At 47.9% G+C, this 14,233-nt stretch overlaps 1 protein-coding gene across 14 annotated transcripts in view; it reads left to right on the forward strand.

Moving 5' to 3' along the window:
- The first annotated feature begins 84 nt into the window (after window positions 1-84).
- The window catches only part of LOC4801835 (cubilin), a 43,775-nt gene continuing 29,626 nt past the window's right edge, over window positions 85-14,233 (forward strand). For 4 of the 14 annotated variants that reach the window (XR_004468536.1, XR_004468537.1, XR_004468539.1 and 1 more), the window contains exons 1-4: window positions 92-296; window positions 1,927-2,099; window positions 6,716-6,834; window positions 11,697-11,759. The gene's annotated coding sequence lies outside the window, so the exon portion shown is untranslated. Of the gene's footprint in view, window positions 297-1,817; window positions 2,100-6,715; window positions 6,835-11,696; window positions 11,760-14,233 lie in introns of those variants that run through there. The other 10 variants (XM_033377130.1, XM_033377133.1, XM_033377135.1 and 7 more) reach the window with 7 other exon arrangements.

Consider the following 14,233-nt stretch of genomic DNA (forward strand, 5'->3'; position numbering starts at 1 on the left):
TTTAAATCGGTTAACGGTTCCCGTTCCGGTTCCGGTTCCTGTTTCGGTATGATTCGCAGCTTCAAGTGTTTAATCCACCACGCGCTTCCGCTCTTTCGCTCTTTACGGCCATCAAAAGAGATTTGGGGCGGCGCGAGCTGGTGCGCCGTGCGACACACATTCTGCGCCGCCGAGTCCTTGGGTCCCCGAAGCATTCGCAGCAGCAGCAGAAGCGGATTCGCATTCGGAACTCTGTTTCAGAGTGAATTTGCAACTCGAGAGTGACGGCACGACGGCGGCTAACGGAACAAGGCTCGGTAAATAGTCCAGGCGAAACACACAGAGGCGGCGGCATCCACAACAGTGGCAGTGGCAGTGGCAGTGTCAGCAGCACCAACACAGACAAGAGGATAGGCAAAGCAGAGCAGAGTGGAAGTGGAAATGGGAATGGTCATGCCTGCCGCTGTCGCTGTCGCCGTCGCTGCTTCTCCTACCATGTAATCCCCACTAGTGTCTGTGTATGTTGTGTGTGTGTGTGTGTGGTCAGTGTGTGTCATTTTCCCAGTGCGGTAGACCAGACTATGACGAAAAGACTACGGCGGAAAATCGGAAAATTGGAATCGTGTGTGCATTTGGAAAACCAAACCGTCTGCGTGTGCTTCTTTTGTTACTGATGGTGCTGTCGGTCCATATTCGTTAAGCCAGCGTCATCAGTGGCAACAGCCGCACCGCAACCCAACCCCCAGAAGAACGAGTATGGTATGGCATGCCCTGCCGCTGCCGCCGCCATACAGCCCTCAGCAGAAAAATCAATCCCCCGGTCGCACAGCGCAGACAGCGCCACACCAGACGTGGGAGTGTTTTTTTTTTTGGTCTTTCGCAAGAAGAAAAACGAAAAACCGTCAACCTCCAAGCCGAATAGAAATTTTACTTTTTATGCCATTGCAGACACAGTATTTGTTTCGAAATATTCCGCAGACAAAACCCTTAGCCAGCCCCCTACACAACACACGAGAAAGACTGACAGGCAGAAAATGTTAAGAGAAAATCAAATGGCCGCTCCCAAAAAATCCCGAATTTATCCACAACAACCAGAGCAGGGCAGAGCATGGCCACGGGGCAATGGGAACGGGGGGAACAGGAAACCAGGGGGAGAGGGGGAGAGCAACCACAACAACAGACAAAGAAATTAAAAGAAAGAGTAGTAGCATTGAGAAGAATTGAAATCGGCACATAAAGATGCTTTAAAAAGCATTGGGTTTATGATATTAAATATATATTATATGAGCAGAGTTGGTGGGCGTGTCGGTAGTGGTAGTGGCCCGACCTACTTTGGCTTAGGTCTGAAGGTCTTTGTCATTAGTTGGGCTCTCTAAGAACTCTGGGCTAATTACCAGAAGACGACGACACCCCCGGCTGTGCCCAGCTCTGGGGTAGAATTTTCACCAAATGTCTCAATTGAATAAGTGCGAAATTCGAGTAGAGCAGAGCTCCACACATGGATGGGGATAGTTAGTCCGAATGGGTGAGTGGGTGAATGTGGGTGGGTGTCCATTGTGCCGAGCCTAGTTAAAGTGTCCGAATCTTAATCTGTTTACTTGTCGGCTGTTGATTCAATCAACACGAACACACAGATGCACTCTCTCAATGCAAATTGGGTTTATTGTTCGGTCAATTGGATAAGATTTGCTTAGGTGATTGGCTCGGAAGATTATGAGCTCGAAAGATGATGTATGTGCTGTGCTGGCTTGGACGTTGACGTTGACGTTGAGGATGAGGATGAGGTGATTTGGCACTTGCCAGATCTAGTTTCAGTTGCTAAACAGCAACCAGTGCGTGAGGACGACCCGTGTTCAGGCCCATAGACGATTACCCCAAAAACAGACTCTGTTGAGCAGTGCTAATCCTTTCATCTATCCCTCTCTTTCTCTCCGAACACACAAAAAGGATTTTCCGTGAAAGTGACTCGAGTGTGAAATGATATTTTAAGAAACAAAGCGAATCAGGCCAGAGCCAAAGTGCAAACAAAACGAAAAGTGTTCAGCAGCAAACATCGCACCCACAAAAGGATCGGGGCCCAAGGAGCCACAGACTGCACTCCAATGCAGTCCCCACTGTAGGTGCGTATAAGTCAGACAACAATTAACCAAAAACCAAACACAGCACCCAACTAGGGGGAAGGCTAAATGCTAGGACTAGGACTAGGACTAGGACTATGGCATATCACAGGTTTTTTTTGCCAAAAGGGCGTGTGTTTTATCCTCTCTCTGAAAGTCTTTGTGAGTGTGCTAACGTGTGTGTGTGTATGTGTGGATGAGTGGGTGAGTGGCGCTGCTTCCTCTCTGGTTACTCTTTTTGTTGGCATTTTTCATTGATGTTGATGGTTTCGTATATCAACTTGGTGCTTCTTTCTCCTTTCTCCTTTCTCCACTCTCCAGTCGGTCGGTGTGTAATAAAATTGATGATAAAATAAAAATGGATAATGGGCGATTTTTGGCAGCCGCTCTTCGTCTCGGCCAAGAGTCTGGCAAAAGTTGTTTACCGTCTCTCATTTTTGTGGTAATTCACCAACACCACAATTCACACACACACACACACACACACAAACGGCGACCACGAGCAGTGGTTGCTTTCTCTTTTGTCTCTTTCAACGCGGTTCGGTCTCTCTTTTGCCTTCCTTCTCTCTTATTGTTGGGGGAGGACTGTGTGGTGTCTGTGTGTGTGTGGGTGGGTGGGTGGTTGGTGAGGTGCTTCATGCATCCTGCCTCTGATAACAAAGCTGCACGGCCGTTAATGTTGCCGCTGATGGTGCGAGTCCTGACTTGCCTAAAAATTGCAGCATTTTAATCAGGATAATGCGGGAGACAGATACGAAATACAAACAGGAAGCACACGAACACAAACATACACACAACACAGGGGGGTGGCTTTGCCCCGCCCCTAACACAGGACGACATTAAGGGAGTACACGTTCTGGCTTCTTCGGAACTGGCTTACGTCTGGTTCTGGACTGGCTTTGGTCTTGGTCTTGGTCTTGGCATAATTTGCCTGTCGTATCGTATTTAGCCGGGTTAATTACCGAATATCGTGTTGATAGCTTAAGCGTTTCATGAGGCGCCATAATGTGGCAGCGCCAAAGGAGCGCCAGCGGTGTGTCCTTGAGGCACTTTTTAAAATATTTCCATTGTTGTGCGGTCTCCGGCAATGGTCTCCTAGCCACATTGAGACCTCCTGCAATGGCCAAAGCAATGGCTGCGATAAGGTTAAATATTTAATAGGGTTTCCAGCTCCTCCTGCTCTCTCTCTCTCTGTGTCTCTAGCGACAACTGTCTTTCTCTCTGTCTATCTGTCTGTCAGTCAGCCGAGAGTTTCTGTCTGTTTGTCTCTGTCAATGCTGCGACAACACTTGGCTTCGGGAAAAGTTTTGACTCTTCCTTCGCATTGTTTTTGTCCCCCTTGACTATTGTTTTTTGTCCCTGGGTATGGCAGCATTTTAGAAATAAATTAAAATTTCATTTAAGTGCCTTTCAGCTAAAAACTTTCTTAATTACAAATGTGCCGGGGCACATTCCGTCCCTGAGGCAGATGCTGAGGCTTTGGGTCTCCTGTTCTATCAATCGATGGGTGTCAAATGTGCTTTTGCATCGACAGTTCAGGGTTAATTTTGTGCCCCATCACGTTTTACTCCTTCGAAGGGTGTTCCAAGGTGTTTTCTTCTTCTTGGAGATAAACCAAACAGAAGTATTCAGAAACCATTTTTCCTAAAACCGCACTCTTTACAAATTGCCTGAAAATGGCACAGACCCACATGGAATCTCGTGCTTATATGTATAGACAAAAGGCCACGCTGACATCTCTTAGTCATGAGCAGGAGCCTGCTGCCAACAATGGTGGGGCCCAAGATGCGGCATTTATATTCGAGGTCCTCCACTCGCTCACAGTGGCATGCAAAAATAATCATGCAACAACAGAGAGACACACAAATATAGATGTACTCGTACTCGCAGAAAGAAAGAACTTTTTGGAGCGCTCTTGCCGTGCACTTAGAGGAAAACGACGGCACCACAGCACGACAGGAGCAGCATCCACAGTTGGGGCAGGGACAGGGGCTACTGCCACAGCATCAACAATGGGGACAACGCTGGCCACGCCCCACACATGCCCGCTTGTCTGGTTGCCACTGGCGATTCAGCATCCATTCACTCATCCATTCATGCGCTCCACTCTGCTTGTGCAGCACTGGACGAGGACGACAACGACAACGACAACGACAACGTTGCCGGATATGGGAGTGGGTGTGGGAGTGGGAGTGGGAATGGGAATGGGGTGAAGGACTGGGGGGAAGGACTTGCATATTTGCCACATCGTTGTTGCTGCCCAACGTTATTGTTGTTGGGGGAACACACTTAAGTGGTCGTTCAGAGTGCGCCAAGTTCTGTTTATGAATAAGAAATAGTTTATTTGCAAAACGTTTACCCAGGCTCTACACACACCTCCCCTGCAGCGCCCATCGGGCGGTCAATTAGAGGAGCTCCGGAGGAGCGGGTTAAGACCCCGTTTTCTGGCTAATGAAATGATGCATGGGAAGTACGTTAAGGGGCATTTTCATAATTGAAAAAGTTTTCAATCCGCATATGGGGCACACACCCGGAAGCGGTGACATCCAAGCGTGGGGGTCGTCCCTCTGTGTGTCCTGGCAATTTCAATTCGCAACCTCAGGCTGCAGTAAGCGCACCCGTGAGTGCCATAAGCATGCGTCCAAAGATAATTGTTACGTCATTAAGTGACTGCCAGTAAAAGGCATGGGCAAACGAAATAAATAAATAAAAGACAATCACACACGCACACCCACACACACACACACACAAAACGCACAGATCCGCAAATGCTGAAGGAGGCTGAAATAATCGTTGCCTACTTTTGTGCGCATCTCACAATTAAATACATTGGCAGCGACATATGCGGCAAAGCGTAAACAAGCCCCCCGAATGGGGAATGGGACATGGGGAAGGCAAGAAAGGAAGAAAGGGAAAGGCAAAGGGAAAACCCAGGGAAAACCGAAGCAAAAACAAAGCAACCTTTTTCCTTTTGCCTTTTGCCATTGCCTCTGTCGCTGTCGCTGTCTGAAGCAAAATCAAAAGGGCGACGGCAGCAGAGGATGCCTGAATGGTGGATGGCTCTCTGCGTGTCTATCCATGTGACTCTTATTCGTTGGTGTAAGCTGGGCAGCGCAGGCGTGCTCTCTCTCACCCACACACACAGACACACACAGGCACACACAAAAAAAGGCACAGAGAGACACAAAGGATGGTTCTCTGTGGATGGGCAATGTCAATGTAACTGTTATCCAGCTGCCGCTCCAGTGGGTTTGTTTCCTTTCCCCTCTGCTGCAGAGCCCGACCCGATCCGATCCGACCTGACCCTCTACGAGTATGCGATGTTGCTCGTGTGTTTATGCTCTGATTTGACTGCCACTGATAAGGAGGCACTACGCGCTCCTTCCAGCGGAGGGGGGTGAAGCACTAGGGGAAGGTTGCCCTTTGCATTATAATTCGATCTGCCTTAGACACATTGTGCGTTGGTATAGTTGTAACTTTTTGCTGCCTTTGGGCGCGAAAGTTTACAATTGACTTTTAACGATATCACACACAGACACACACACACACACACACGGACACACAACACTCACTCGCACTCGCACTCACACAGAGAGAGAATGAAAGAGAAACACTCTAACAGGACTAAACTTATGTGCGAATTTATGTGTTATCATTTATTGTGTGTCCTTTTGTGTGTGAAAACGTGCGCTTGGCAGACAGATATAGCCCTGCCACGCCCCAAAGTCAGCGGCAACGCACCGACACCGACAACGCACCCCACCGCCCACCGCCCACCGCCCACCGCCTGTCTGCTAGCGCCATTTTGTGATAATATGCTGCGCCTTTTGTTTTCACAGCAATAAAAATTGGTTGTAATTTAGTTGCCGCCTGCCTATTGCCTATCCCCTATCGCCCCCCCCACTCACACTCGTTGTGTCTCTGTGTGTGTGTGTGTGTGTGTATGCTTTGTTGTGATTGATACGGAGCTTGTGGCAGAGAGGCTTTGTTTGTTTGCCTTTTGGGTTCGTTTCGTTTTCGTTTCCTCTCTAGATTCCCAATTAACTTTCGTTGATGCGTGTTTCATTTTAATGCCATTTGCGGCTGAACTATTTGTGTGGCATACTTTGCGGCGGCTCTGGAAATTTGCATAGTCATGGCCAATTATGGGCCCGGGAATACATCCTTTAATAATATCTATGCTCAGACATGTACTACGTGAGTGGCATAAGTTTCTATAGGGGATTACTGCATCGCATCGCCGGCTGCAGTGCGTGCTGGGCAAATGAATTGTAGAAACACATATTATAGCCACTCGGAAGCTTCTGTTGAAGGAGTGGCACTTTACCCACATTTCTCTGTAATCTTTTACACACGAATAAGTAATTTAAATCCACTTGAAATAGCCAACGTGCCACTTCCTGAAGGGAAAACATCTTCTTTGTTTCACCAACTAGATGCCCTTTTCATAAAAGAGCCTTAAAATAATCTCGGAAGTGTTTCCTTAACCCATTTACATATAGACCCTGATGATTTAGCGCAGTATCTGCATCAGAAGGCAGAGCATCTGGCTCTGCCCCCTGCCTCCTGCAATGACAATCTTTCACTTTTCTCATTTTCTCTTTCCATTTCCATTGCAGCCCAGAGCAAAGAATTTCCTTTCTTCGCCCAAACTGAAGCAATTAACTGAAAATGTAGCAGTGGCAAGAACATGGCCCAACTGGAACACCAAATGCCATGCGATGCAACTAGCATAAATGTGAGTATATTGTAGAGTGAAATGAAGGGGCCAAGGGGGGAGCGGAGTGTCGCTGCTAATTGCCTGCGAGTCTCAGGCTGCTGCTGAATGCGAAGCCAGAGCTAGAGCCAGAGCCAGAGCCTGTGCCTGAGCCTGAGTCGGTGCTATTGTGAGTGCCGGAGCATTTCATTTGCTTTCAATTTGGCTGCTGCCATCTAATTGCTTGGCACTAATTTGGCGTCTCGCATTTCATTCGCCTTGTCGGGGTAGCCCATTATTAAAATTTCTCCTTGGCACCAGACCCAGACCCAGCCATCCCCAGCCCCATTGTGAGAGCTCTCGTTCTCCGTCCAACACTAATCAACTGATATGAAATGCAGCTCAGCTCGGTCTTGCCAAACAGCCAGAGGGCCTGGCCTGCCTGTCTCTGGCTAAAACTCCAGCTTATTGAATTGCCAGCACATTGATTCTTGGCACTAGAGAAGAATCCATGTTTGCCTGGCCCCAAAAATAGTAATTTGATTGTGGGGTTGGCAGTGCATCGATCCAAGTGCCAGCAGCAGATTGATTTACAGAGGTCTTAGTCCTAGTCTGGCAATAACTGATTGAGAAACGGGCCCCAGCTATTTGAGCAACTTGTGTAAACCGCCTAATCATCAACGGAATGGAGTTTACCCTCAATCAGGGCAGATCAAAGCGAGTTTTAAGCCAGCTTCAGCAATTTTCTCACTCGGTTAGATGATCCAGGTCAGGCTGAGGATAGTACAGGTGCTGTCCCGCCATCTCTTATCACGTTATACAGTTAAGCTGAAATTTGATTTGATTTTTAATATCGTCATGCCTGGTCCCTGTCCCGGGTCCTGTCCCGAATCACTCTCCTAGTCCCTCTATCTGTGCGCCTGTGTGTCCTGGCTGGCTAAATCAGTTTTACAACTTTTATGTGAATCCTTCACCTGCTTTATTGTTGTCGTTGCCGTTGCTGTTGCTGTTGCTTTTGCTGTTGGTATTGCCGTTGCCATTGCCTCCAAGGAGTATAAAAAGCCGTGTAACATTACCGAGGACAACGGCAAAATGGCTCTGACAGCAACGACAGCAGTGGCAGCAGCAGTGGCAGTGGCAGGAGGAACACCAACAAGGTCCATAGTTAAACTCAAGCGGGGCTCCAAAGTACAAGATTGTTAGCATGGCGCAGGACACAGCTGGATCCAGGACGACGCCACCGAGCAGTGGCACAAAGGCAAACACAAATGCACAACATTCTTTCGAGGGCGGATGGAGATGGAGGACGATGCCCGCTGGGCATCGTGTTGGCCAGAGGAGACATGCGGCATGGGGCATGGGGCATGGTGACTGCGGTTTGCTTTGCCTCCTGTGGATCCTTTCAGATCCATCTAGGTGGCTTGTGGCTTCTGCATTTGAAATGCGGGGAAATGATGCATTAAATCGAAACGAGGTGCGGGGCGGCTAAGCAACGGCAAACGAGGGGGCGGCAAAACCTGGGCGTGGCCCAGGCGAAAGTTGACACAAAAGCAGGCGTTGGCTTGTCTTAAGCGGGTAACGAGTCCGGGAAAAGTGTGAGCATGTGTGTGTGTGTGTGTGTGGTACCTTATTTGCATGTGAGACACGCCCCCAACGTGCCAGCGATACCTGATATTCAAAAGAGGCACCGCCAAGGTGCATAGAGCCAGTACTACACTGGCAAAACCAATCGCCATGACATATCTTCAGAGTAATCAAAAGCCAATCGGAGAATAACAAATAGTTTTTGCCTCAAATGGAATCTCTAACAAATAATAAACTCCACGAGGTTTTCAGAAGTTATTCTCCAGAGATTTCATAAAAGGCAGCTCTGAAAAAATCAGAAAATATTCGATGTAAATGTCCTGGACTCAACAGAAAGAAACAAACATCCTGGGGGACATTGAATATCATGAGAGTTCCTCTAAAAACTTAAGAAAGGAATGCTAGGGAAGAGCAGAGCGTTAGGAATAGGAATCTGCCAATTATATAGAAAACTTTTGGGTCGTCGTGGTCGGAGCAAGTGAGACAAAGTGCCCTCTAGTAAGTCAATATATACATAGGTCATACCCTAGATGCTTATGGCTTATGGATTATAATATCTTGGTTCAATTACTAACCCACATTGATTGAAAAACGAAACCCCATTTATTCCCTCAGTGTACTTGCAACTTTGTATGTTCGGGGGTGCAGCCAAAAGTCATCTCCTTTCTGAGAGTGCATCCTGGGCTAGTCGGGGCACGGGCTCCCTTTCATATCGTGTGGCACGTAGGTTCGTAATAAATTTGAAATTATGTGCACATTTCGTGCCGCAGGCTGAAGGCCAAGCAATTTGCAACTTGCACTTTGATAATTTATGTTGTATGCAACCCGGCGCCGGTAGTCATAAACATATATCACATCTGCCGTGCCGTGCCGTGCCGTGCCTTGCCGTTCCGTGCTATGCCGCCCATCCCCCCTGGTTACCATCCCGTGCTGTCATTGTCAGCCGACGCCTGCAGAGTGCAGAGTGAATTTTTTTTCTTTCAATTTCCGCGAATGCGCAACACAAAGGACATGGTGTCGGGCGAATGGGGATTGATTATGCCGTCTGTCAAGGACACACCGACAGGCACTCGTCTTCTAGGGCCTCGGGCTTCCGTTTCCCCTTCAATGGCTTATCTCCTGTCACACGGTTCGACAGCTGTCCAAGGAGGCTGGACAGGCGTTGCCATAAGTCCGATTGAAGGGTATCATCGACGCAGGGAACCACACAAATTGATGGTCAATGCAAGCGACGCAGCTTAATATCACTAATTAAGGATTCATTCATCATCGGCCAGTCGCCACATGCCAGCCACATGCCACATGCCATGTGCCGTGTGTCATGTGTCATGGGCCCACTTGGCATTGCGACCTGCCACTGACAGCTGCAATCGTATATGCCTGCGTGTTAGCTTTTGAAATTTGATTTACAATTTGCAGCCCAGTCCCAAAACTCGATTCGGTCCTTCCTCCCAATCAGCCCTTCCATATGCAGACAATTAAGTCAGCATTCAGCATTCAGCATTCAGCATTGAACACAAACCATGGAAACCATTACGCAGCCATCAGATTTAATTTCGATTAATTAAAGTCCGCATTGAATGGATTTCGCTTTGTGCCAGCGCTGCACTTTGCCAAAGTTTTTCATCTGCATCGAATTCGATTTGATAAATGTTGAATTTGTTAGATCCCCCGCAGGAAGCTGATTCAATTTGCTGACTTGGCTGTGGCTTTCATTAGCCTCGGCGAAGGGTGGTACTCGCAGTCTCATAGCCCTTTGGGTAAATCGAGTTTGGGTCGTGGATGGCCACTGCAGCATATGCATATTTCATGTAGTCTATCATGACTATTCCATGGCAAATTCCGGTACCTCTTCCTGTGTGCCTGCTGCTGCTGCTGCTCCATTGATTTTGGCAATCCAATGGATTTGCCTTTTTCCGCTTTCCCCCTTTTCCTGTGCCGTGCCTCCTGCCTGTGCTTGTGTTTGTGTTGGTGCTTGTGTTTGCCCCAAAACAACAGGCAGTATCGTAAACAATTCGATTTTGACGCACACTCGGTGTGGCAGGGGCAGGGGCGGAGTGCATTCGTTCTAATCGGATTTTGTTGCAGCTGCGGCCAGAGCTGCCTGGCAACGAAAGCTGCTGCTGCCAGGAAATTGATATCAAAAGCAATTTGGCAACGCTGTCAATGCGGGTGGGGTGGTGGTTTGAGGTTGGGGTCTGGTCAAATGGCATTGAATTGGAGTCTCTTCCTCCTGTCCCACGCTGCGTATGCGCAACGGAAAAGGGAATCATAATCTTTGACACTTCAATTTGATCGCCCGGTATTTGTAAGGCCTTCGACAGCACAGCAGAAGCTTTCTAGGGGCTCAAATGCTGCCTCCAAGCCGTGCCTCCAGCTCCTGACGTTGATGAATATTGCTACAGCGATAAATTCAATTACAAGAGCCGGGGCTGAGTCGAGTCAAGCCAAGTCGAGCGCTATAACTCAACTGACAGCAGCGGCTGAGAACTCTTTGCCGCCCGCCGTCCGCCTCCACCTCCGTCTCCGTCTCCACCACTTTATCCACTCGACTGGGCCCTTAAAGTGTTGCCTGGGAATTGTTAGAGGGGACAGACAGGCTCAGGCAGAGGCCCAGCAGATAGGGACACGCACAATGCAAGGGCTGGGGAAAAGGCAAAGGAAAAACAGTTAAAAGTAAACAGTGGCAGCCCGGAAAAAAGAGGCACAACAACATAAAATAAATGTAATAAATTTTAAACATAGAGATGATAAATTGCTCTGGGACTCGGCTCAAGACGCTGCCAGTGGCAGTGGCAGTGGCAGTGCCAGAGCCAGTGCCAATGTTGCTTCTGCTTGCCTATTCTCTTGCAACATTTTTACAATTTGTTTGCGGCTTCCCCCCTGTCGTGTCGCTTGTGGCACGTGTGGCTGGCATTTTTATCTACGAGTATTTGGCAGCTTGCTTTGCTTGTCGCTGTTTAATTTAGTTTGGAAGCTCCGGAATTGATTCGCTCGGAAAGTTTCGTTCCCCCTTTTCTATTTATATTTCCATTTGAGTTACGGTACTTTACAATCTTTTTGACACGCTCGCGCCTTGCCGAAAAGTTTTACAACTTGCTACGAAAGTCGCATTAATGTTGCAGTTGCGTTCTGTTGTGTTTTGTCCGTAACTTTTACTTAAGTGCTTCCAGCTGTTAGCTGGTTCTGTTCTACCAGCTATGCAGATCCGTAACAAAAACAAAAACAAAGACAAAAACAAAGACAGAAACAGAAACAAAAACCAAAGGCAATACAAAACTAAACTATAACAAGGTCTTTACACTTCTATATCGTTGCAGAAACTGAAAGGATTCCGTGATTAGGACGTGTTGTACCCTAACGCTCTAAATGCAGACGATATGGTGAGTGATTTGATTCCATCTAAAGTGCACATCAACAAGTAGAGCTTCCTGTTGATTAATTTTAAATGCAACCTTCCCCGAGACTGCCAGCGACTGGCGGGGGAGACAGACATCATAAACATGCACATAAATCATGCATTACGCATACGCCGCATGTGCCCAGGACTATTAACAAGCGCATTGCATATTCATGAAAGTATTTTGATGTTTTCAAGTGCACATTGCACAACCAGAAGAGGGGATAACTGCAGTCACAAAGAGAGAGTGAGAGAGACACGCAGGCCAAGTTTTCTAATTAAAAACTACAAATAATTGTGACTCATAATGAGCACACAAACACACACACGTACACAGCCAACAAACACACACACTTGAAGCACTCGGTGCGTCAACAAAAGCCAAATTTAAATTGCAATTTGTCTCTGTGCTGCGGTGGCACACTCTGGCGTTGCACAAGCCAGCCTTTTGGGCTGGGGCTGGCGCTGTCGCTAATTTCCATGGTGCTGCAGCTGCAGCTGCTGCAACAGGATGATGATGAGGTTCTTTGGTTCTGGCATCGTTGCAGCCAGGCAAAGGCATTCCATAACGAGCTGTGCCCGTTGTTGGTACAACTAAAGAACTTTAATGACATAGTTTAAGCAGAATGTTAATCAGTCGGATGAAAGGCATTTTGCTGCCACCACAGCAATAGCAAATGGCAGTGTTAAAGCGCACAACAGATGCAGATACAAATGCAGCCAGCCAGCCAGTTGTCTGCTCTGGAGATGGCTAAATTTATGCCACAACTCGCGGCGTGGAAGTAAAGTGTGGAGTGCTCTAGCTTTTTGTGCAACTGATGATGATGGCGGAGCCGCTGCGGATGCGATGGCAACCAGCCCCATTTGTTGCAGGCAACCATTGGCTGGGTTTTTCTTGGACCCTCTGCTGAGAGTTTAATAACTATTTTGGAGTGTTTGCCACGCTTAGAGAGTGGCATTGTGCTGAGACTGCATTAAACTACAATTTCGATGCAACATCACGCTTATGTTACTCCTAGAGTGGTAGATGCTCTCCAAATACTAATAAAGCACATAATATCCTCGAAGACCATCCATCAAGTCTGAAAGGGCATCGTGCAGCGGTTGCTAGAGCTGTTGCTGCCACTTTTTCCCTCCCTTTGTGCCCGCTTTGACGTGGTTCCCGGCTTTAGTGTCTTCTAATTGGCTCTGGCTGGCTTTTAACTTTTTTCCCCCGTCTTTATTATTTTCTCATTATCCGCGTTTGTCTGCCCCAACAGCCGCAGCAGCAGCAGCAGCAGCAGTAGAAGGGGCGAGCTATTCAAGTTTCACTCATTAAAATGCTGGGGCAAACGCACAGTTAGCTCGGGTCAAAGTATTACCAACTGCAACAGCGAGGAGCAAAATAATTGCCATAGCCACAGCCACAGCAAATGAAACAGCAAAACAGGTCAGCCGCAAGAACAACAATTGCAGGTGGTATCGTAAACAGCAGAAAGCACCGAAAAGAGCAAAAACATTTGAATAAACATTTGCCCAAAACAAATTGCAATTCATGGACCGCATTTCCCACTTCCATTTTCAGTTCCATTTCGCACATTTTGTTCTCTGTTTTCGCTGTCCTGTCTGTTACTGCAGTTGGAATTTCATAATTGCAAGCCTGTGTGTGTCTGTGTCGCTGTGTGCAGGAGTGCAGCAAATATTTTCCAATTATGTGGCAGCCACATCAAAGGCGGGGCAGAACAGGGACCAAAACAGGGACAGGGACAGGACAGGACAGGACACGGCGAAGTTTTAGCTGCCTGACAGCTTCTTTAATTATTCAGCAGGATACACACACATGAGCACACACATCCTTTCTGCCAGCTGCCCGGAATTAATGGATACAGTTGAAACGTAACAGAAAACACCACTCAGCACAACCCTAAGCCCCAGCTGCCTGCTCGACTGCCTTGAACCCACTCGACACTGGACACTCACCATTCGCCATTCACCATTCGCCTCCTCACCTCACATAGTTACGCATACGCCCTGATGACATTAGTGCAGCATTGCAGACAATTTTCGTTTTGCCAAAAATGGGAAAGCCACAGGAGCACCAAAGCACCAGAGCACCGATGTCCGGCAGAGGACACTCGCACACCATCCGAGGAAGGAAGGACGAAAGGAGTCGTAGATGGGTGCGTGTGCGTCGCAGTTTCACGTTGATTACGAGCCTTTTATGGCCCTCTGCTACGTGTGGGCGTCGTTGCTTTGCCCTGCCTTGCTGACTACCTTGGACATAATGTCTATGCGTTCATTGTTGCAATTTTTACTTTATTATCAACGTCTGTAATCACTATAGCCTATCCTGTCCCCTACCCTTCACCAATGGCAGGCGGGGGGAACTTGCTGCGGCGTCTGTTATTGTTGCCAAAAACATGTCGAGTGGGGCCACAAATATGATATATGTCCGGACTGACCCACTGGGCGTGGCAT

The sequence above is a fragment of the Drosophila pseudoobscura genome, chromosome 2 (genome assembly GCF_009870125.1).
Source record: "Drosophila pseudoobscura strain MV-25-SWS-2005 chromosome 2, UCI_Dpse_MV25, whole genome shotgun sequence".
Taxonomy (NCBI): Eukaryota; Metazoa; Arthropoda; class Insecta; order Diptera; family Drosophilidae; genus Drosophila; species Drosophila pseudoobscura.